Source organism: Hyla sarda, unplaced genomic scaffold, assembly GCF_029499605.1.
Source record: "Hyla sarda isolate aHylSar1 unplaced genomic scaffold, aHylSar1.hap1 scaffold_1520, whole genome shotgun sequence".
Classification (NCBI taxonomy): domain Eukaryota; kingdom Metazoa; phylum Chordata; class Amphibia; order Anura; family Hylidae; genus Hyla; species Hyla sarda.
Genome location: NW_026608155.1, coordinates 64,579 through 83,083, shown reverse-complemented (window position 1 = coordinate 83,083; position 18,505 = coordinate 64,579). Strand labels below are relative to the sequence as shown.

At 45.1% G+C, this 18,505-nt stretch overlaps 6 non-coding genes and 1 pseudogene across 6 annotated transcripts; all 7 read left to right on the top strand.

Moving 5' to 3' along the window:
• The first annotated feature begins 1,660 nt into the window (after positions 1-1,660).
• On the top strand, positions 1,661-1,831 carry LOC130309295 (U2 spliceosomal RNA; annotated as a pseudogene).
• A 2,083-nt stretch (positions 1,832-3,914) lies between these two features.
• On the top strand, positions 3,915-4,105 carry LOC130309291 (U2 spliceosomal RNA). Its single transcript, XR_008857978.1, has one exon. It is a non-coding gene; the product is annotated as a U2 spliceosomal RNA (small nuclear RNA).
• Positions 4,106-6,190: 2,085 nt separating this feature from the next.
• On the top strand, positions 6,191-6,381 carry LOC130309290 (U2 spliceosomal RNA). The gene has a single exon (XR_008857977.1). It is a non-coding gene; the product is annotated as a U2 spliceosomal RNA (small nuclear RNA).
• A 2,080-nt stretch (positions 6,382-8,461) lies between these two features.
• Positions 8,462-8,652, top strand: LOC130309292 (U2 spliceosomal RNA). The gene has a single exon (XR_008857979.1). It is a non-coding gene; the product is annotated as a U2 spliceosomal RNA (small nuclear RNA).
• Positions 8,653-10,757: 2,105 nt separating this feature from the next.
• LOC130309289 (U2 spliceosomal RNA) lies at positions 10,758-10,948 on the top strand. Its single transcript, XR_008857976.1, has one exon. It is a non-coding gene; the product is annotated as a U2 spliceosomal RNA (small nuclear RNA).
• A 2,080-nt stretch (positions 10,949-13,028) lies between these two features.
• LOC130309288 (U2 spliceosomal RNA) lies at positions 13,029-13,219 on the top strand. Its single transcript, XR_008857975.1, has one exon. It is a non-coding gene; the product is annotated as a U2 spliceosomal RNA (small nuclear RNA).
• A 2,087-nt stretch (positions 13,220-15,306) lies between these two features.
• Positions 15,307-15,497, top strand: LOC130309286 (U2 spliceosomal RNA). The gene has a single exon (XR_008857973.1). It is a non-coding gene; the product is annotated as a U2 spliceosomal RNA (small nuclear RNA).
• The last annotated feature ends 3,008 nt before the right edge of the window (positions 15,498-18,505 follow it).

The window sequence follows — 18,505 nt, the reverse complement described above, 5'->3', positions numbered from 1 at the left end:
CAATTCTGTTTATATGCGTTATAGAGGGCCTGTTGAAGAATGTGCAGAAAGATAAATGTGTGAGTGGTGTTTTTATTCCAGGTAGTGATGGTAGTAAGTTAAAGGTTTTAAGTTATATGGACGATGTGGTTTTTGCTTGTACATCCCAAGCAGATCTCAACAGAGTAAATTTGCATGTGAGGATTTTTTGTTGTGTGGCTGGGATGAATGTGAACTGGGGGAAGTGCCAATTATGCAGTTTTGGGAACCAAGAGAATATAGTAGTGGATGGTGTTAAGGAAAAAGAAGACATTGAAGTGCTAGGAGTGATATTTGACAAAGACCTCAAAGGAAAGAAAAGTTATGAGACTTTGGACAGTAAAATTGAAAAGAAGCTATCCTTCTGGAGGTTAAGGAACTTGTCACTTAAAGGGAAAGTTCTTATCATTAAGTCTGTAATCCTACCGCTTCTCTTGTATACGGCTATGGTGCTTCCTCCAGGGAAGTTATGGACTAGGAGAGTTACAAGGAAGCTTTTTGTGTTCTTCTGGGGGTCTAAGATGGAGAAAATGAAAAGAGAAGAAGTGATGAAGAGTATGAATTTGGGCGGATATAACTTTCCAAACATTGATCTGTTTTTAAAGGTGCACTATTTTCTTTTAATTTTTAAATTGATACAGTGCAATAATAGGGCGGCAGACATGAGTAAATACCTTTCAGGATGGTTGTTTTCCAAATGGGGCTGGTGTGAGAGGGATTTGAGGAGACCCATAGCACATGTGATACCTACCTTCTATGTGCTCCTCAGGTCTTTCAATGATCAATTTGGTTTGAGCTCTTTAGGTGAACCTGATAAAAAGAAAATAGAACAGGAAATAAGGAAAAATGAGAGATTATATGAAGTACCATTCTGCACTAATGCTCAGTCTGTGAAGATTTGGAAGTTTTTTAAAGTTATTGGACTATCAAACAGACAAAAAGACGTTAGTTGGATGTCCTTTCATGGCTGCCTCCCAACCCGATCTTTTTTAAATGGAAGAGGTTTGAGAATAAGTGACAGATGCCCAAGAGAGGGTTGTGGAGGTAGAGAAGACTTAGTGCACCTTTATTGGGACTGTTTTTATGCAAAAGAATTTTTTATGTTTTTAAAGAGGTTTTTAATCCAACTCACTGGATATAACAGTTTTTCTTTTGAGAAAGTTTTTATTGGTCAAGATCTTAGTAAAAAGGAAGATACACGTACTAATTGGATTCTTTTTTCTGTTTTTAAAGAGGTTTTATGGGACTCACGCAATTTGCTTGTTTTTAAAAATGTTGTTATTTCTCCGAGGGAATTGAAAAGATTGTTTTTAGGAAGGATTTTTACTATCTTTCTACTGGACAAAAAGAGAATTGGTGAAGAAGAAGCGGAGAAAATCTGGATGCATACACGATGGAAGAATTTATAAGAAGTACGTAAAGGAGAAAGCTGTAAGTTTTTGACCAATTTCTGTGATTGTTTTTGACATGTTTTTTTGTTTTGTTGTTTGGTCACTTTTTCTTGGCACTCGGTTCCCTTAGTTAGTTTTTTCCGCATGATGTTTTTTCAGATATTGTTTTAAGTGACGAGTCTTGGTAGGTGACCTGATGATCGTCCAAACAATAGTCTGTAACTGAGGAAAAAAGAAAGAAAAAAAAAAAAAAAAAAAAAAAAAAAAAATCTGTTCTTATCAGTTTAATATCTGATACGTCCCCTATCTGGGGACCATATATTAAATGGATTTTTGAGAACGGGGGCCGATTTCGAAGCTTGCTTCCGTCGCCCTATGCATTGACCCGATATGGCAGTATCTTCGGGTACAGTGCACCACCCCCTTACAGGGTTAAAAAGAAAGATTCCTACTTTCATTGCTACCTGCTTGCTGGCTAGCCAGCTAGCCAGCCCTGTGGGCCTTGCTGCTGCTGCTGCTGCAGCCAAAAAACAAAAGGTGGTGCTGCTGCTGCTTCTGCTTCTGCTTGTGTCTGGCCGCTGTTGGAGCGTCCAGGCACAGGACTTCTGCTGCTGCTGACTAAATGGCCTCCTTAATTGGATCATTTGAGTAGCCAGCACACCTGTGCAGGTAGGGCATGACATGATAGGCAGCTGCCTTGATAGCGGGTGGGTGCTGAATGTTCCTAATTGACAAAATAAGATTAATGCTTATGAAGAAATATAAAATCTCATCCCTTCCCCAATATCGCGCCACACCCCTACCCCTTAATTCCCTGGTTGAACTTGATGGACATATGTCTTTTTTCGACCGTACTAACTATGTAACTATGTAACATAACATGGGGGGGGGGGTCTCCTGGCTGTTCACACAGGTGTGTCATTGCTGTACATTGACCATGCATTGCTTCTGTGGTATTGCAAAGGCAAAGACAAATGCTTCCAGCCATCCATTGCACTAATGGATTGGTCATCAGCTGGCTGTCTATGTCCCGCATCAATATAGACCAAAGTACAGAGGGTTAGGCTATGCTATTGTGCACCTACCTGATGCATCAGAAGGTGCGAGGCCCTTGCTAAATTCTGTGCACAGACTTTGAGATCTATGCTTTAGACTGTATCTAAACCTGCTCCAAATGGACTGACATTCTGGCCTACTTTCAGCCGATGCGACTTGTCTGTCGCTGAACAGTCGCTTTTTATGTATTCAGCACCTATGTATAATGTTGTAAAAATGCTCTAGAAGCTAAAGTCGCAGAAATGTCACACATATTTGGCCTGCAACTTTCTGTGCGACAAATTCAGACAGGAAAAATCAGTATAAATCCTTAGAAAATTATCCCCCAGTGTCTCCATCTGCTGGCGGTATTGAATAAGCATTGCTGCACTGATGGGGTATGCATTAGACGAAAAAAAAGAAGAAAAAGAAGAATAATACGCCCAGAAAAGAGGCGAAAAGGAGAAAAACGTAAAAAAACGTGAAAAAAAAGTAAGAGGAAGAGAAGGGAAAAAAAGGTGGAAATGGGTTTAAAAGTGATTTCGGCGGAGAATATATATATATATATATATATATATATATATATATATATATATACGCGCACACACACACATATATATAAACGTATTCTCCGTTGAGATATTGCAGCCGCTGCTGTGTCCAGGCCCAGGAGCCTTAGCACTGTGCTGTGATGTCACTCAATACCACTGACATCACTAGGTGTAAACAACATCTCTCCTTTGCTGTGTATGTGACTATGGAGCTGTTTGGTGATGTCGTCTATTATGGCCTTCATAGAAGCAACAGGAGATTGTTGCATCCATCTAGAACCCTCAGAACTACAGTGCTATGATGTCACTCACTTCCACAGGCCTTGCAGAGTGTAAACAACAACAACCCAGCTTTGTTGTGTATGTAACCATAGGGATTTGTGATGTCACCTAGAACCTTCACAGCAGCGACAGCTTTATGAGGAGCATCAGCACTGCTCTGCCTGAGCAGAACCATCACCGCCATAGGTTGTCAAATAACCCGGGTTTAACCCACACAGGTAAGTCCAATGGGGTGCAGGCATGTCCTCTATGCTTACAGCTTCCCGTGGGTGTTGGTTTGATACCGTTTGGGGACAGCCAAGGAGGCATCTGCAGGCAACAAAGGTAGGTGTGTGCTTGTGTGTGTGTTTCCTATGCAGATCCTAAGCCCAGTGTCACATGCAAGTAGGAGGAGTAAGAAGGGTTCCTGGCAAATCCGGGTTATGGATTGCATTTAAAAAGGCCCCGTGGGAGTGCAATGGGCCCCTGTCTTGCTGCTTAGCAATAATGGTATGGGTTTAGGTTCTGCTGTGTGTACTGGTGGTTGACTGCCCCCCAGCCCAGAGTGTGCATGGAAAATTGTCTGGCAGCCTCCCTGACAGCAAGCAGTGATAGTGCCCATGAAGGGGACCTTGTTGGGCCCGCCCCTTTCACGGTTATCGCTTCTCGGCCTTTTGGCTAAGATCAAGTGTAGTATCTGTTCTTATCAGTTTAATATCTGATACGTCCCCTATCTGGGGACCATATATTAAATGGATTTTTGAGAACGGGGGCCGATTTCGAAGCTTGCTTCCGTCGCCCTATGCATTGACCCGATATGGCAGTATCTTCGGGTACAGTGCACCACCCCCTTACAGGGTTAAAAAGAAAGATTCCTACTTTCATTGCTACCTGCTTGCTGGCTAGCCAGCTAGCCAGCCCTGTGGGCCTTGCTGCTGCTGCTGCTGCAGCCAAAAAACAAAAGGTGGTGCTGCTGCTTCTGCTTCTGCTTCTGCTTGTGTCTGGCCGCTGTTGGAGCGTCCAGGCACAGGACTTCTGCTGCTGCTGACTAAATGGCCTCCTTAATTGGATCATTTGAGTAGCCAGCACACCTGTGCAGGTAGGGCATGACATGATAGGCAGCTGCCTTGATAGCGGGTGGGTGCTGAATGTTCCTAATTGACAAAATAAGATTAATGCTTATGAAGAAATATAAAATCTCATCCCTTCCCCAATATCGCGCCACACCCCTACCCCTTAATTCCCTGGTTGAACTTGATGGACATATGTCTTTTTTCGACCGTACTAACTATGTAACTATGTAACATAACATGGGGGGGGGGTCTCCTGGCTGTTCACACAGGTGTGTCATTGCTGTACATTGACCATGCATTGCTTCTGTGGTATTGCAAAGGCAAAGACAAATGCTTCCAGCCATCCATTGCACTAATGGATTGGTCATCAGCTGGCTGTCTATGTCCCGCATCAATATAGACCAAAGTACAGAGGGTTAGGCTATGCTATTGTGCACCTACCTGATGCATCAGAAGGTGCGAGGCCCTTGCTAAATTCTGTGCACAGACTTTGAGATCTATGCTTTAGACTGTATCTAAACCTGCTCCAACATGGACTGACATTCTGGCCTACTTTCAGCCGATGCGACTTGTCTGTCGCTGAACAGTCGCTTTTTATGTATTCAGCACCTATGTATAATGTTGTAAAAATGCTCTAGAAGCTAAAGTCGCAGAAATGTCACACATATTTGGCCTGCAACTTTCTGTGCGACAAATTCAGACAGGAAAAATCAGTATAAATCCTTAGAAAATTATCCCCCAGTGTCTCCATCTGCTGGCGGTATTGAATAAGCATTGCTGCACTGATGGGGTATGCATTAGACGAAAAAAAAGAAGAAAAAGAAGAATAATACGCCCAGAAAAGAGGCGAAAAGGAGAAAAACGTAAAAAAACGTGAAAAAAAAGTAAGAGGAAGAGAAGGGAAAAAAAGGTGGAAATGGGTTTAAAAGTGATTTCGGCGGAGAAATATATATATATATATATATATATATATATATATATATATATACGCGCACACACACACATATATATAAACGTATTCTCCGTTGAGATATTGCAGCCGCTGCTGTGTCCAGGCCCAGGAGCCTTAGCACTGTGCTGTGATGTCACTCAATACCACTGACATCACTAGGTGTAAACAACATCTCTCCTTTGCTGTGTATGTGACTATGGAGCTGTTTGGTGATGTCGTCTATTATGGCCTTCATAGAAGCAACAGGAGATTGTTGCATCCATCTAGAACCCTCAGAACTACAGTGCTATGATGTCACTCACTTCCACAGGCCTTGCAGAGTGTAAACAACAACAACCCAGCTTTGTTGTGTATGTAACCATAGGGATTTGTGATGTCACCTAGAACCTTCACAGCAGCGACAGCTTTATGAGGAGCATCAGCACTGCTCTGCCTGAGCAGAACCATCACCGCCATAGGTTGTCAAATAACCCGGGTTTAACCCACACAGGTAAGTCCAATGGGGTGCAGGCATGTCCTCTATGCTTACAGCTTCCCGTGGGTGTTGGTTTGATACCGTTTGGGGACAGCCAAGGAGGCATCTGCAGGCAACAAAGGTAGGTGTGTGCTTGTGTGTGTGTTTCCTATGCAGATCCTAAGCCCAGTGTCACATGCAAGTAGGAGGAGTAAGAAGGGTTCCTGGCAAATCCGGGTTATGGATTGCATTTAAAAAGGCCCCGTGGGAGTGCAATGGGCCCCTGTCTTGCTGCTTAGCAATAATGGTATGGGTTTAGGTTCTGCTGTGTGTACTGGTGGTTGACTGCCCCCCAGCCCAGAGTGTGCATGGAAAATTGTCTGGCAGCCTCCCTGACAGCAAGCAGTGATAGTGCCCATGAAGGGGACCTTGTTGGGCCCGCCCCTTTCACGGTTATCGCTTCTCGGCCTTTTGGCTAAGATCAAGTGTAGTATCTGTTCTTATCAGTTTAATATCTGATACGTCCCCTATCTGGGGACCATATATTAAATGGATTTTTGAGAACGGGGGCCGATTTCGAAGCTTGCTTCCGTCGCCCTATGCATTGACCCGATATGGCAGTATCTTCGGGTACAGTGCACCACCCCCTTACAGGGTTAAAAAGAAAGATTCCTACTTTCATTGCTACCTGCTTGCTGGCTAGCCAGCTAGCCAGCCCTGTGGGCCTTGCTGCTGCTGCTGCTGCAGCCAAAAAACAAAAGGTGGTGCTGCTGCTGCTTCTGCTTCTGCTTGTGTCTGGCCGCTGTTGGAGCGTCCAGGCACAGGACTTCTGCTGCTGCTGACTAAATGGCCTCCTTAATTGGATCATTTGAGTAGCCAGCACACCTGTGCAGGTAGGGCATGACATGATAGGCAGCTGCCTTGATAGCGGGTGTGTGCTGAATGTTCCTAATTGACAAAATAAGATTAATGCTTATGAAGAAATATAAAATCTCATCCCTTCCCCAATATCGCGCCACACCCCTACCCCTTAATTCCCTGGTTGAACTTGATGGACATATGTCTTTTTTCGACCGTACTAACTATGTAACTATGTAACATAACATGGGGGGGGGGGTCTCCTGGCTGTTCACACAGGTGTGTCATTGCTGTACATTGACCATGCATTGCTTCTGTGGTATTGCAAAGGCAAAGACAAATGCTTCCAGCCATCCATTGCACTAATGGATTGGTCATCAGCTGGCTGTCTATGTCCCGCATCAATATAGACCAAAGTACAGAGGGTTAGGCTATGCTATTGTGCACCTACCTGATGCATCAGAAGGTGCGAGGCCCTTGCTAAATTCTGTGCACAGACTTTGAGATCTATGCTTTAGACTGTATCTAAACCTGCTCCAACATGGACTGACATTCTGGCCTACTTTCAGCCGATGCGACTTGTCTGTCGCTGAACAGTCGCTTTTTATGTATTCAGCACCTATGTATAATGTTGTAAAAATGCTCTAGAAGCTAAAGTCGCAGAAATGTCACACATATTTGGCCTGCAACTTTCTGTGCGACAAATTCAGACAGGAAAAATCAGTATAAATCCTTAGAAAATTATCCCCCAGTGTCTCCATCTGCTGGCGGTATTGAATAAGCATTGCTGCACTGATGGGGTATGCATTAGACGAAAAAAAAGAAGAAAAAGAAGAATAATACGCCCAGAAAAGAGGCGAAAAGGAGAAAAACGTAAAAAAACGTGAAAAAAAAGTAAGAGGAAGAGAAGGGAAAAAAAGGTGGAAATGGGTTTAAAAGTGATTTCGGCGGAGAATATATATATATATATATATATATATATATATATATATATACGCGCACACACACACATATATATAAACGTATTCTCCGTTGAGATATTGCAGCCGCTGCTGTGTCCAGGCCCAGGAGCCTTAGCACTGTGCTGTGATGTCACTCAATACCACTGACATCACTAGGTGTAAACAACATCTCTCCTTTGCTGTGTATGTGACTATGGAGCTGTTTGGTGATGTCGTCTATTATGGCCTTCATAGAAGCAACAGGAGATTGTTGCATCCATCTAGAACCCTCAGAACTACAGTGCTATGATGTCACTCACTTCCACAGGCCTTGCAGAGTGTAAACAACAACAACCCAGCTTTGTTGTGTATGTAACCATAGGGATTTGTGATGTCACCTAGAACCTTCACAGCAGCGACAGCTTTATGAGGAGCATCAGCACTGCTCTGCCTGAGCAGAACCATCACCGCCATAGGTTGTCAAATAACCCGGGTTTAACCCACACAGGTAAGTCCAATGGGGTGCAGGCATGTCCTCTATGCTTACAGCTTCCCGTGGGTGTTGGTTTGATACCGTTTGGGGACAGCCAAGGAGGCATCTGCAGGCAACAAAGGTAGGTGTGTGCTTGTGTGTGTGTTTCCTATGCAGATCCTAAGCCCAGTGTCACATGCAAGTAGGAGGAGTAAGAAGGGTTCCTGGCAAATCCGGGTTATGGATTGCATTTAAAAAGGCCCCGTGGGAGTGCAATGGGCCCCTGTCTTGCTGCTTAGCAATAATGGTATGGGTTTAGGTTCTGCTGTGTGTACTGGTGGTTGACTGCCCCCCAGCCCAGAGTGTGCATGGAAAATTGTCTGGCAGCCTCCCTGACAGCAAGCAGTGATAGTGCCCATGAAGGGGACCTTGTTGGGCCCGCCCCTTTCACGGTTATCGCTTCTCGGCCTTTTGGCTAAGATCAAGTGTAGTATCTGTTCTTATCAGTTTAATATCTGATACGTCCCCTATCTGGGGACCATATATTAAATGGATTTTTGAGAACGGGGGCCGATTTCGAAGCTTGCTTCCGTCGCCCTATGCATTGACCCGATGTGGCAGTATCTTCGGGTACAGTGCACCACCCCCTTACAGGGTTAAAAAGAAAGATTCCTACTTTCATTGCTACCTGCTTGCTGGCTAGCCAGCTAGCCAGCCCTGTGGGCCTTGCTGCTGCTACTGCTGCAGCCAAAAAACAAAAGGTGGTGCTGCTGCTGCTTCTGCTTCTGCTTGTGTCTGGCCGCTGTTGGAGCGTCCAGGCACAGGACTTCTGCTGCTGCTGACTAAATGGCCTCCTTAATTGGATCATTTGAGTAGCCAGCACACCTGTGCAGGTAGGGCATGACATGATAGGCAGCTGCCTTGATAGCGGGTGGGTGCTGAATGTTCCTAATTGACAAAATAAGATTAATGCTTATGAAGAAATATAAAATCTCATCCCTTCCCCAATATCGCGCCACACCCCTACCCCTTAATTCCCTGGTTGAACTTGATGGACATATGTCTTTTTTCGACCGTACTAACTATGTAACTATGTAACATAACATGGGGGGGGGGGGGGGTCTCCTGGCTGTTCACACAGGTGTGTCATTGCTGTACATTGACCATGCATTGCTTCTGTGGTATTGCAAAGGAAAAGACAAATGCTTCCAGCCATCCATTGCACTAATGGATTGGTCATCAGCTGGCTGTCTATGTCCCGCATCAATATAGACCAAAGTACAGAGGGTTAGGCTATGCTATTGTGCACCTACCTGATGCATCAGAAGGTGCGAGGCCCTTGCTAAATTCTGTGCACAGACTTTGAGATCTATGCTTTAGACTGTATCTAAACCTGCTCCAACATGGACTGACATTCTGGCCTACTTTCAGCCGATGCGACTTGTCTGTCGCTGAACAGTCGCTTTTTATGTATTCAGCACCTATGTATAATGTTGTAAAAATGCTCTAGAAGCTAAAGTCGCAGAAATGTCACACATATTTGACCTGCAACTTTCTGTGCGACAAATTCAGACAGGAAAAATCAGTATAAATCCTTAGAAAATTATCCCCCAGTGTCTCCATCTGCTGGCGGTATTGAATAAGCATTGCTGCACTGATGGGGTATGCATTAGACGAAAAAAAAGAAGAAAAAGAAGAATAATACGCCCAGAAAAGAGGCGAAAAGGAGAAAAACGTAAAAAAACGTGAAAAAAAAGTAAGAGGAAGAGAAGGGAAAAAAAGGTGGAAATGGGTTTAAAAGTGATTTCGGCGGAGAAATATATATATATATATATATATATATATATATATATATATATATACGCGCACACACACACATATATATAAACGTATTCTCCGTTGAGATATTGCAGCCGCTGCTGTGTCCAGGCCCAGGAGCCTTAGCACTGTGCTGTGATGTCACTCAATACCACTGACATCACTAGGTGTAAACAACATCTCTCCTTTGCTGTGTATGTGACTATGGAGCTGTTTGGTGATGTCGTCTATTATGGCCTTCATAGAAGCAACAGGAGATTGTTGCATCCATCTAGAACCCTCAGAACTACAGTGCTATGATGTCACTCACTTCCACAGGCCTTCACTTCCACAGGCCTTGCAGAGTGTAAACAACAACAACCCAGCTTTGTTGTGTATGTAACCATAGGGATTTGTGATGTCACCTAGAACCTTCACAGCAGCGACAGCTTTATGAGGAGCATCAGCACTGCTCTGCCTGAGCAGAACCATCACCGCCATAGGTTGTCAAATAACCCGGGTTTAACCCACACAGGTAAGTCCAATGGGGTGCAGGCATGTCCTCTATGCTTACAGCTTCCCGTGGGTGTTGGTTTGATACCGTTTGGGGACAGCCAAGGAGGCATCTGCAGGCAACAAAGGTAGGTGTGTGCTTGTGTGTGTGTTTCCTATGCAGATCCTAAGCCCAGTGTCACATGCAAGTAGGAGGAGTAAGAAGGGTTCCTGGCAAATCCGGGTTATGGATTGCATTTAAAAAGGCCCCGTGGGAGTGCAATGGGCCCCTGTCTTGCTGCTTAGCAATAATGGTATGGGTTTAGGTTCTGCTGTGTGTACTGGTGGTTGACTGCCCCCCAGCCCAGAGTGTGCATGGAAAATTGTCTGGCAGCCTCCCTGACAGCAAGCAGTGATAGTGCCCATGAAGGGGACCTTGTTGGGCCCGCCCCTTTCACGGTTATCGCTTCTCGGCCTTTTGGCTAAGATCAAGTGTAGTATCTGTTCTTATCAGTTTAATATCTGATACGTCCCCTATCTGGGGACCATATATTAAATGGATTTTTGAGAACGGGGGCCGATTTCGAAGCTTGCTTCCGTCGCCCTATGCATTGACCCGATATGGCAGTATCTTCGGGTACAGTGCACCACCCCCTTACAGGGTTAAAAAGAAAGATTCCTACTTTCATTGCTACCTGCTTGCTGGCTAGCCAGCTAGCCAGCCCTGTGGGCCTTGCTGCTGCTGCTGCTGCTGCAGCCAAAAAACAAAAGGTGGTGCTGCTGCTGCTTCTGCTTCTGCTTGTGTCTGGCCGCTGTTGGAGCGTCCAGGCACAGGACTTCTGCTGCTGCTGACTAAATGGCCTCCTTAATTGGATCATTTGAGTAGCCAGCACACCTGTGCAGGTAGGGCATGACATGATAGGCAGCTGCCTTGATAGCGGGTGGGTGCTGAATGTTCCTAATTGACAAAATAAGATTAATGCTTATGAAGAAATATAAAATCTCATCCCTTCCCCAATATCGCGCCACACCCCTACCCCTTAATTCCCTGGTTGAACTTGATGGACATATGTCTTTTTTCGACCGTACTAACTATGTAACTATGTAACATAACATGGGGGGGGGGTCTCCTGGCTGTTCACACAGGTGTGTCATTGCTGTACATTGACCATGCATTGCTTCTGTGGTATTGCAAAGGCAAAGACAAATGCTTCCAGCCATCCATTGCACTAATGGATTGGTCATCAGCTGGCTGTCTATGTCCCGCATCAATATAGACCAAAGTACAGAGGGTTAGGCTATGCTATTGTGCACCTACCTGATGCATCAGAAGGTGCGAGGCCCTTGCTAAATTCTGTGCACAGACTTTGAGATCTATGCTTTAGACTGTATCTAAACCTGCTCCAACATGGACTGACATTCTGGCCTACTTTCAGCCGATGCGACTTGTCTGTCGCTGAACAGTCGCTTTTTATGTATTCAGCACCTATGTATAATGTTGTAAAAATGCTCTAGAAGCTAAAGTCGCAGAAATGTCACACATATTTGGCCTGCAACTTTCTGTGCGACAAATTCAGACAGGAAAAATCAGTATAAATCCTTAGAAAATTATCCCCCAGTGTCTCCATCTGCTGGCGGTATTGAATAAGCATTGCTGCACTGATGGGGTATGCATTAGACGAAAAAAAAGAAGAAAAAGAAGAATAATACGCCCAGAAAAGAGGCGAAAAGGAGAAAAACGTAAAAAAACGTGAAAAAAAAGTAAGAGGAAGAGAAGGGAAAAAAAGGTGGAAATGGGTTTAAAAGTGATTTCGGCGGAGAATATATATATATATATATATATATATATATATATATATACGCGCACACACACACATATATATAAACGTATTCTCCGTTGAGATATTGCAGCCGCTGCTGTGTCCAGGCCCAGGAGCCTTAGCACTGTGCTGTGATGTCACTCAATACCACTGACATCACTAGGTGTAAACAACATCTCTCCTTTGCTGTGTATGTGACTATGGAGCTGTTTGGTGATGTCGTCTATTATGGCCTTCATAGAAGCAACAGGAGATTGTTGCATCCATCTAGAACCCTCAGAACTACAGTGCTATGATGTCACTCACTTCCACAGGCCTTGCAGAGTGTAAACAACAACAACCCAGCTTTGTTGTGTATGTAACCATAGGGATTTGTGATGTCACCTAGAACCTTCACAGCAGCGACAGCTTTATGAGGAGCATCAGCACTGCTCTGCCTGAGCAGAACCATCACCGCCATAGGTTGTCAAATAACCCGGGTTTAACCCACACAGGTAAGTCCAATGGGGTGCAGGCATGTCCTCTATGCTTACAGCTTCCCGTGGGTGTTGGTTTGATACCGTTTGGGGACAGCCAAGGAGGCATCTGCAGGCAACAAAGGTAGGTGTGTGCTTGTGTGTGTGTTTCCTATGCAGATCCTAAGCCCAGTGTCACATGCAAGTAGGAGGAGTAAGAAGGGTTCCTGGCAAATCCGGGTTATGGATTGCATTTAAAAAGGCCCCGTGGGAGTGCAATGGGCCCCTGTCTTGCTGCTTAGCAATAATGGTATGGGTTTAGGTTCTGCTGTGTGTACTGGTGGTTGACTGCCCCCCAGCCCAGAGTGTGCATGGAAAATTGTCTGGCAGCCTCCCTGACAGCAAGCAGTGATAGTGCCCATGAAGGGGACCTTGTTGGGCCCGCCCCTTTCACGGTTATCGCTTCTCGGCCTTTTGGCTAAGATCAAGTGTAGTATCTGTTCTTATCAGTTTAATATCTGATACGTCCCCTATCTGGGGACCATATATTAAATGGATTTTTGAGAACGGGGGCCGATTTCGAAGCTTGCTTCCGTCGCCCTATGCATTGACCCGATATGGCAGTATCTTCGGGTACAGTGCACCACCCCCTTACAGGGTTAAAAAGAAAGATTCCTACTTTCATTGCTACCTGCTTGCTGGCTAGCCAGCTAGCCAGCCCTGTGGGCCTTGCTGCTGCTGCTGCTGCAGCCAAAAAACAAAAGGTGGTGCTGCTGCTGCTTCTGCTTCTGCTTGTGTCTGGCCGCTGTTGGAGCGTCCAGGCACAGGACTTCTGCTGCTGCTGACTAAATGGCCTCCTTAATTGGATCATTTGAGTAGCCAGCACACCTGTGCAGGTAGGGCATGACATGATAGGCAGCTGCCTTGATAGCGGGTGGGTGCTGAATGTTCCTAATTGACAAAATAAGATTAATGCTTATGAAGAAATATAAAATCTCATCCCTTCCCCAATATCGCGCCACACCCCTACCCCTTAATTCCCTGGTTGAACTTGATGGACATATGTCTTTTTTCGACCGTACTAACTATGTAACTATGTAACATAACATGGGGGGGGGGGTCTCCTGGCTGTTCACACAGGTGTGTCATTGCTGTACATTGACCATGCATTGCTTCTGTGGTATTGCAAAGGCAAAGACAAATGCTTCCAGCCATCCATTGCACTAATGGATTGGTCATCAGCTGGCTGTCTATGTCCCGCATCAATATAGACCAAAGTACAGAGGGTTAGGCTATGCTATTGTGCACCTACCTGATGCATCAGAAGGTGCGAGGCCCTTGCTAAATTCTGTGCACAGACTTTGAGATCTATGCTTTAGACTGTATCTAAACCTGCTCCAACATGGACTGACATTCTGGCCTACTTTCAGCCGATGCGACTTGTCTGTCGCTGAACAGTCGCTTTTTATGTATTCAGCACCTATGTATAATGTTGTAAAAATGCTCTAGAAGCTAAAGTCGCAGAAATGTCACACATATTTGGCCTGCAACTTTCTGTGCGACAAATTCAGACAGGAAAAATCAGTATAAATCCTTAGAAAATTATCCCCCAGTGTCTCCATCTGCTGGCGGTATTGAATAAGCATTGCTGCACTGATGGGGTATGCATTAGACGAAAAAAAAGAAGAAAAAGAAGAATAATACGCCCAGAAAAGAGGCGAAAAGGAGAAAAACGTAAAAAAACGTGAAAAAAAAGTAAGAGGAAGAGAAGGGAAAAAAAGGTGGAAATGGGTTTAAAAGTGATTTCGGCGGAGAAATATATATATATATATATATATATATATATATATATATATATATATACGCGCACACACACACATATATATAAACGTATTCTCCGTTGAGATATTGCAGCCGCTGCTGTGTCCAGGCCCAGGAGCCTTAGCACTGTGCTGTGATGTCACTCAATACCACTGACATCACTAGGTGTAAACAACATCTCTCCTTTGCTGTGTATGTGACTATGGAGCTGTTTGGTGATGTCGTCTATGATGGCCTTCATAGAAGCAACAGGAGATTGTTGCATCCATCTAGAACCCTCAGAACTACAGTGCTATGATGTCACTCACTTCCACAGGCCTTGCAGAGTGTAAACAACAACAACCCAGCTTTGTTGTGTATGTAACCATAGGGATTTGTGATGTCACCTAGAACCTTCACAGCAGCGACAGCTTTATGAGGAGCATCAGCACTGCTCTGCCTGAGCAGAACCATCACCGCCATAGGTTGTCAAATAACCCGGGTTTAACCCACACAGGTAAGTCCAATGGGGTGCAGGCATGTCCTCTATGCTTACAGCTTCCCGTGGGTGTTGGTTTGATACCGTTTGGGGACAGCCAAGGAGGCATCTGCAGGCAACAAAGGTAGGTGTGTGCTTGTGTGTGTGTTTCCTATGCAGATCCTAAGCCCAGTGTCACATGCAAGTAGGAGGAGTAAGAAGGGTTCCTGGCAAATCCGGGTTATGGATTGCATTTAAAAAGGCCCCGTGGGAGTGCAATGGGCCCCTGTCTTGCTGCTTAGCAATAATGGTATGGGTTTAGGTTCTGCTGTGTGTACTGGTGGTTGACTGCCCCCCAGCCCAGAGTGTGCATGGAAAATTGTCTGGCAGCCTCCCTGACAGCAAGCAGTGATAGTGCCCATGAAGGGGACCTTGTTGGGCCCGCCCCTTTCACGGTTATCGCTTCTCGGCCTTTTGGCTAAGATCAAGTGTAGTATCTGTTCTTATCAGTTTAATATCTGATACGTCCCCTATCTGGGGACCATATATTAAATGGATTTTTGAGAACGGGGGCCGATTTCGAAGCTTGCTTCCGTCGCCCTATGCATTGACCCGATATGGCAGTATCTTCGGGTACAGTGCACCACCCCCTTACAGGGTTAAAAAGAAAGATTCCTACTTTCATTGCTACCTGCTTGCTGGCTAGCCAGCTAGCCAGCCCTGTGGGCCTTGCTGCTGCTGCTGCTGCAGCCAAAAAACAAAAGGTGGTGCTGCTGCTGCTTCTGCTTCTGCTTGTGTCTGGCCGCTGTTGGAGCGTCCAGGCACAGGACTTCTGCTGCTGCTGACTAAATGGCCTCCTTAATTGGATCATTTGAGTAGCCAGCACACCTGTGCAGGTAGGGCATGACATGATAGGCAGCTGCCTTGATAGCGGGTGGGTGCTGAATGTTCCTAATTGACAAAATAAGATTAATGCTTATGAAGAAATATAAAATCTCATCCCTTCCCCAATATCGCGCCACACCCCTACCCCTTAATTCCCTGGTTGAACTTGATGGACATATGTCTTTTTTCGACCGTACTAACTATGTAACTATGTAACATAACATGGGGGGGGGGGTCTCCTGGCTGTTCACACAGGTGTGTCATTGCTGTACATTGACCATGCATTGCTTCTGTGGTATTGCAAAGGCAAAGACAAATGCTTCCAGCCATCCATTGCACTAATGGATTGGTCATCAGCTGGCTGTCTATGTCCCGCATCAATATAGACCAAAGTACAGAGGGTTAGGCTATGCTATTGTGCACCTACCTGATGCATCAGAAGGTGCGAGGCCCTTGCTAAATTCTGTGCACAGACTTTGAGATCTATGCTTTAGACTGTATCTAAACCTGCTCCAACATGGACTGACATTCTGGCCTACTTTCAGCCGATGCGACTTGTCTGTCGCTGAACAGTCGCTTTTTATGTATTCAGCACCTATGTATAATGTTGTAAAAATGCTCTAGAAGCTAAAGTCGCAGAAATGTCACACATATTTGGCCTGCAACTTTCTGTGCGACAAATTCAGACAGGAAAAATCAGTATAAATCCTTAGAAAATTATCCCCCAGTGTCTCCATCTGCTGGCGGTATTGAATAAGCATTGCTGCACTGATGGGGTATGCATTAGACGAAAAAAAAGAAGAAAAAGAAGAATAATACGCCCAGAAAAGAGGCGAAAAGGAGAAAAACGTAAAAAAACGTGAAAAAAAAGTAAGAGGAAGAGAAGGGAAAAAAAGGTGGAAATGGGTTTAAAAGTGATTTCGGCGGAGAAATATATATATATATATATATATATATATATATATATATATATACGCGCACACACACACATATATATAAACGTATTCTCCGTTGAGATATTGCAGCCGCTGCTGTGTCCAGGCCCAGGAGCCTTAGCACTGTGCTGTGATGTCACTCAATACCACTGACATCACTAGGTGTAAACAACATCTCTCCTTTGCTGTGTATGTGACTATGGAGCTGTTTGGTGATGTCGTCTATTATGGCCTTCATAGAAGCAACAGGAGATTGTTGCATCCATCTAGAACCCTCAGAACTACAGTGCTATGATGTCACTCACTTCCACAGGCCTTGCAGAGTGTAAACAACAACAACCCAGCTTTGTTGTGTATGTAACCATAGGGATTTGTGATGTCACCTAGAACCTTCACAGCAGCGACAGCTTTATGAGGAGCATCAGCACTGCTCTGCCTGAGCAGAACCATCACCGCCATAGGTTGTCAAATAACCCGGGTTTAACCCACACAGGTAAGTCCAATGGGGTGCAGGCATGTCCTCTATGCTTACAGCTTCCCGTGGGTGTTGGTTTGATACCGTTTGGGGACAGCCAAGGAGGCATCTGCAGGCAACAAAGGTAGGTGTGTGCTTGTGTGTGTGTTTCCTATGCAGATCCTAAGCCCAGTGTCACATGCAAGTAGGAGGAGTAAGAAGGGTTCCTGGCAAATCCGGGTTATGGATTGCATTTAAAAAGGCCCCGTGGGAGTGCAATGGGCCCCTGTCTTGCTGCTTAGCAATAATGGTATGGGTTTAGGTTCTGCTGTGTGTACTGGTGGTTGACTGCCCCCCAGCCCAGAGTGTGCATGGAAAATTGTCTGGCAGCCTCCCTGACAGCAAGCAGTGATAGTGCCCATGAAGGGGACCTTGTTGGGCCCGCCCCTTTCACGGTTATCGCTTCTCGGCCTTTTGGCTAAGATCAAGTGTAGTTCTGCTCACTTGGTCTGGCCAGAGGGTGTCTGGGGTACCCGGCTCCTTTGCCTGGGGGGATCGTCCTTCTTAACGGAGGGACTTCACCCCCCTGCTGCTATTAGGGAGCCGGCTTAGTCCCCAGACAACGGGGAGCGATCACCACCACCTACCTGCTTACAGTGGGGGAGGTGTTTATCCTGATGGACATGGCTGAATCAAGTGGAGCATCATCAGAAGGCATCCCTGAGTATGCTAAGCTCAGAAATGGAGTTCGGATTTCCTTATTGGATACCTGCAAGAGAGGAAAAGGATTATGTTTCGTGGTCGAGGAGATCTTATTCAAGTTGCTGGAAATTAAGAAGGAACAAATCCTGTCTATGCTTGAATTCCCAAGAAATGGACACTACGATGTTATATTGGCTTCTGAAGAGGACTTTAATTTTTTTTGCAGCAAGTACCAGCAAAAGAAGGCCAATCCAGTTTTGGAGGGTGTGGAGGTGACCCCGCATTTTCCGAACCAGGAGAAAATATTGACGGTACGGATGTATAGCCCATATATACTGGAAAAAGACATTGAGACTTTTCTTTCTAGATTCTGTGACAATATTCTGTCAAAGGGAAAAGTCCTGAACCAATATGGCCTATGGACTACAAAATGGAAATTTAAAGTTAAATTTAAAAAGGAACCTGACGGTAAAGTGATTTATCCACCTGGGCGATTCAAAATTGGATCGGTCAATGGTGACTTGTTCTATTCAGGGATGGAGGAATTTTGCCGTAAATGTAAACAATACGGGCACGGGAAAGACCTATGTACTCACTCATGGTGCTATAAGTGCCAGGAGGGAGGTCATGAAGCAGACACCTGCAACAACAACAAAAAAAAGAAGTGTCATCTGTGCGGTG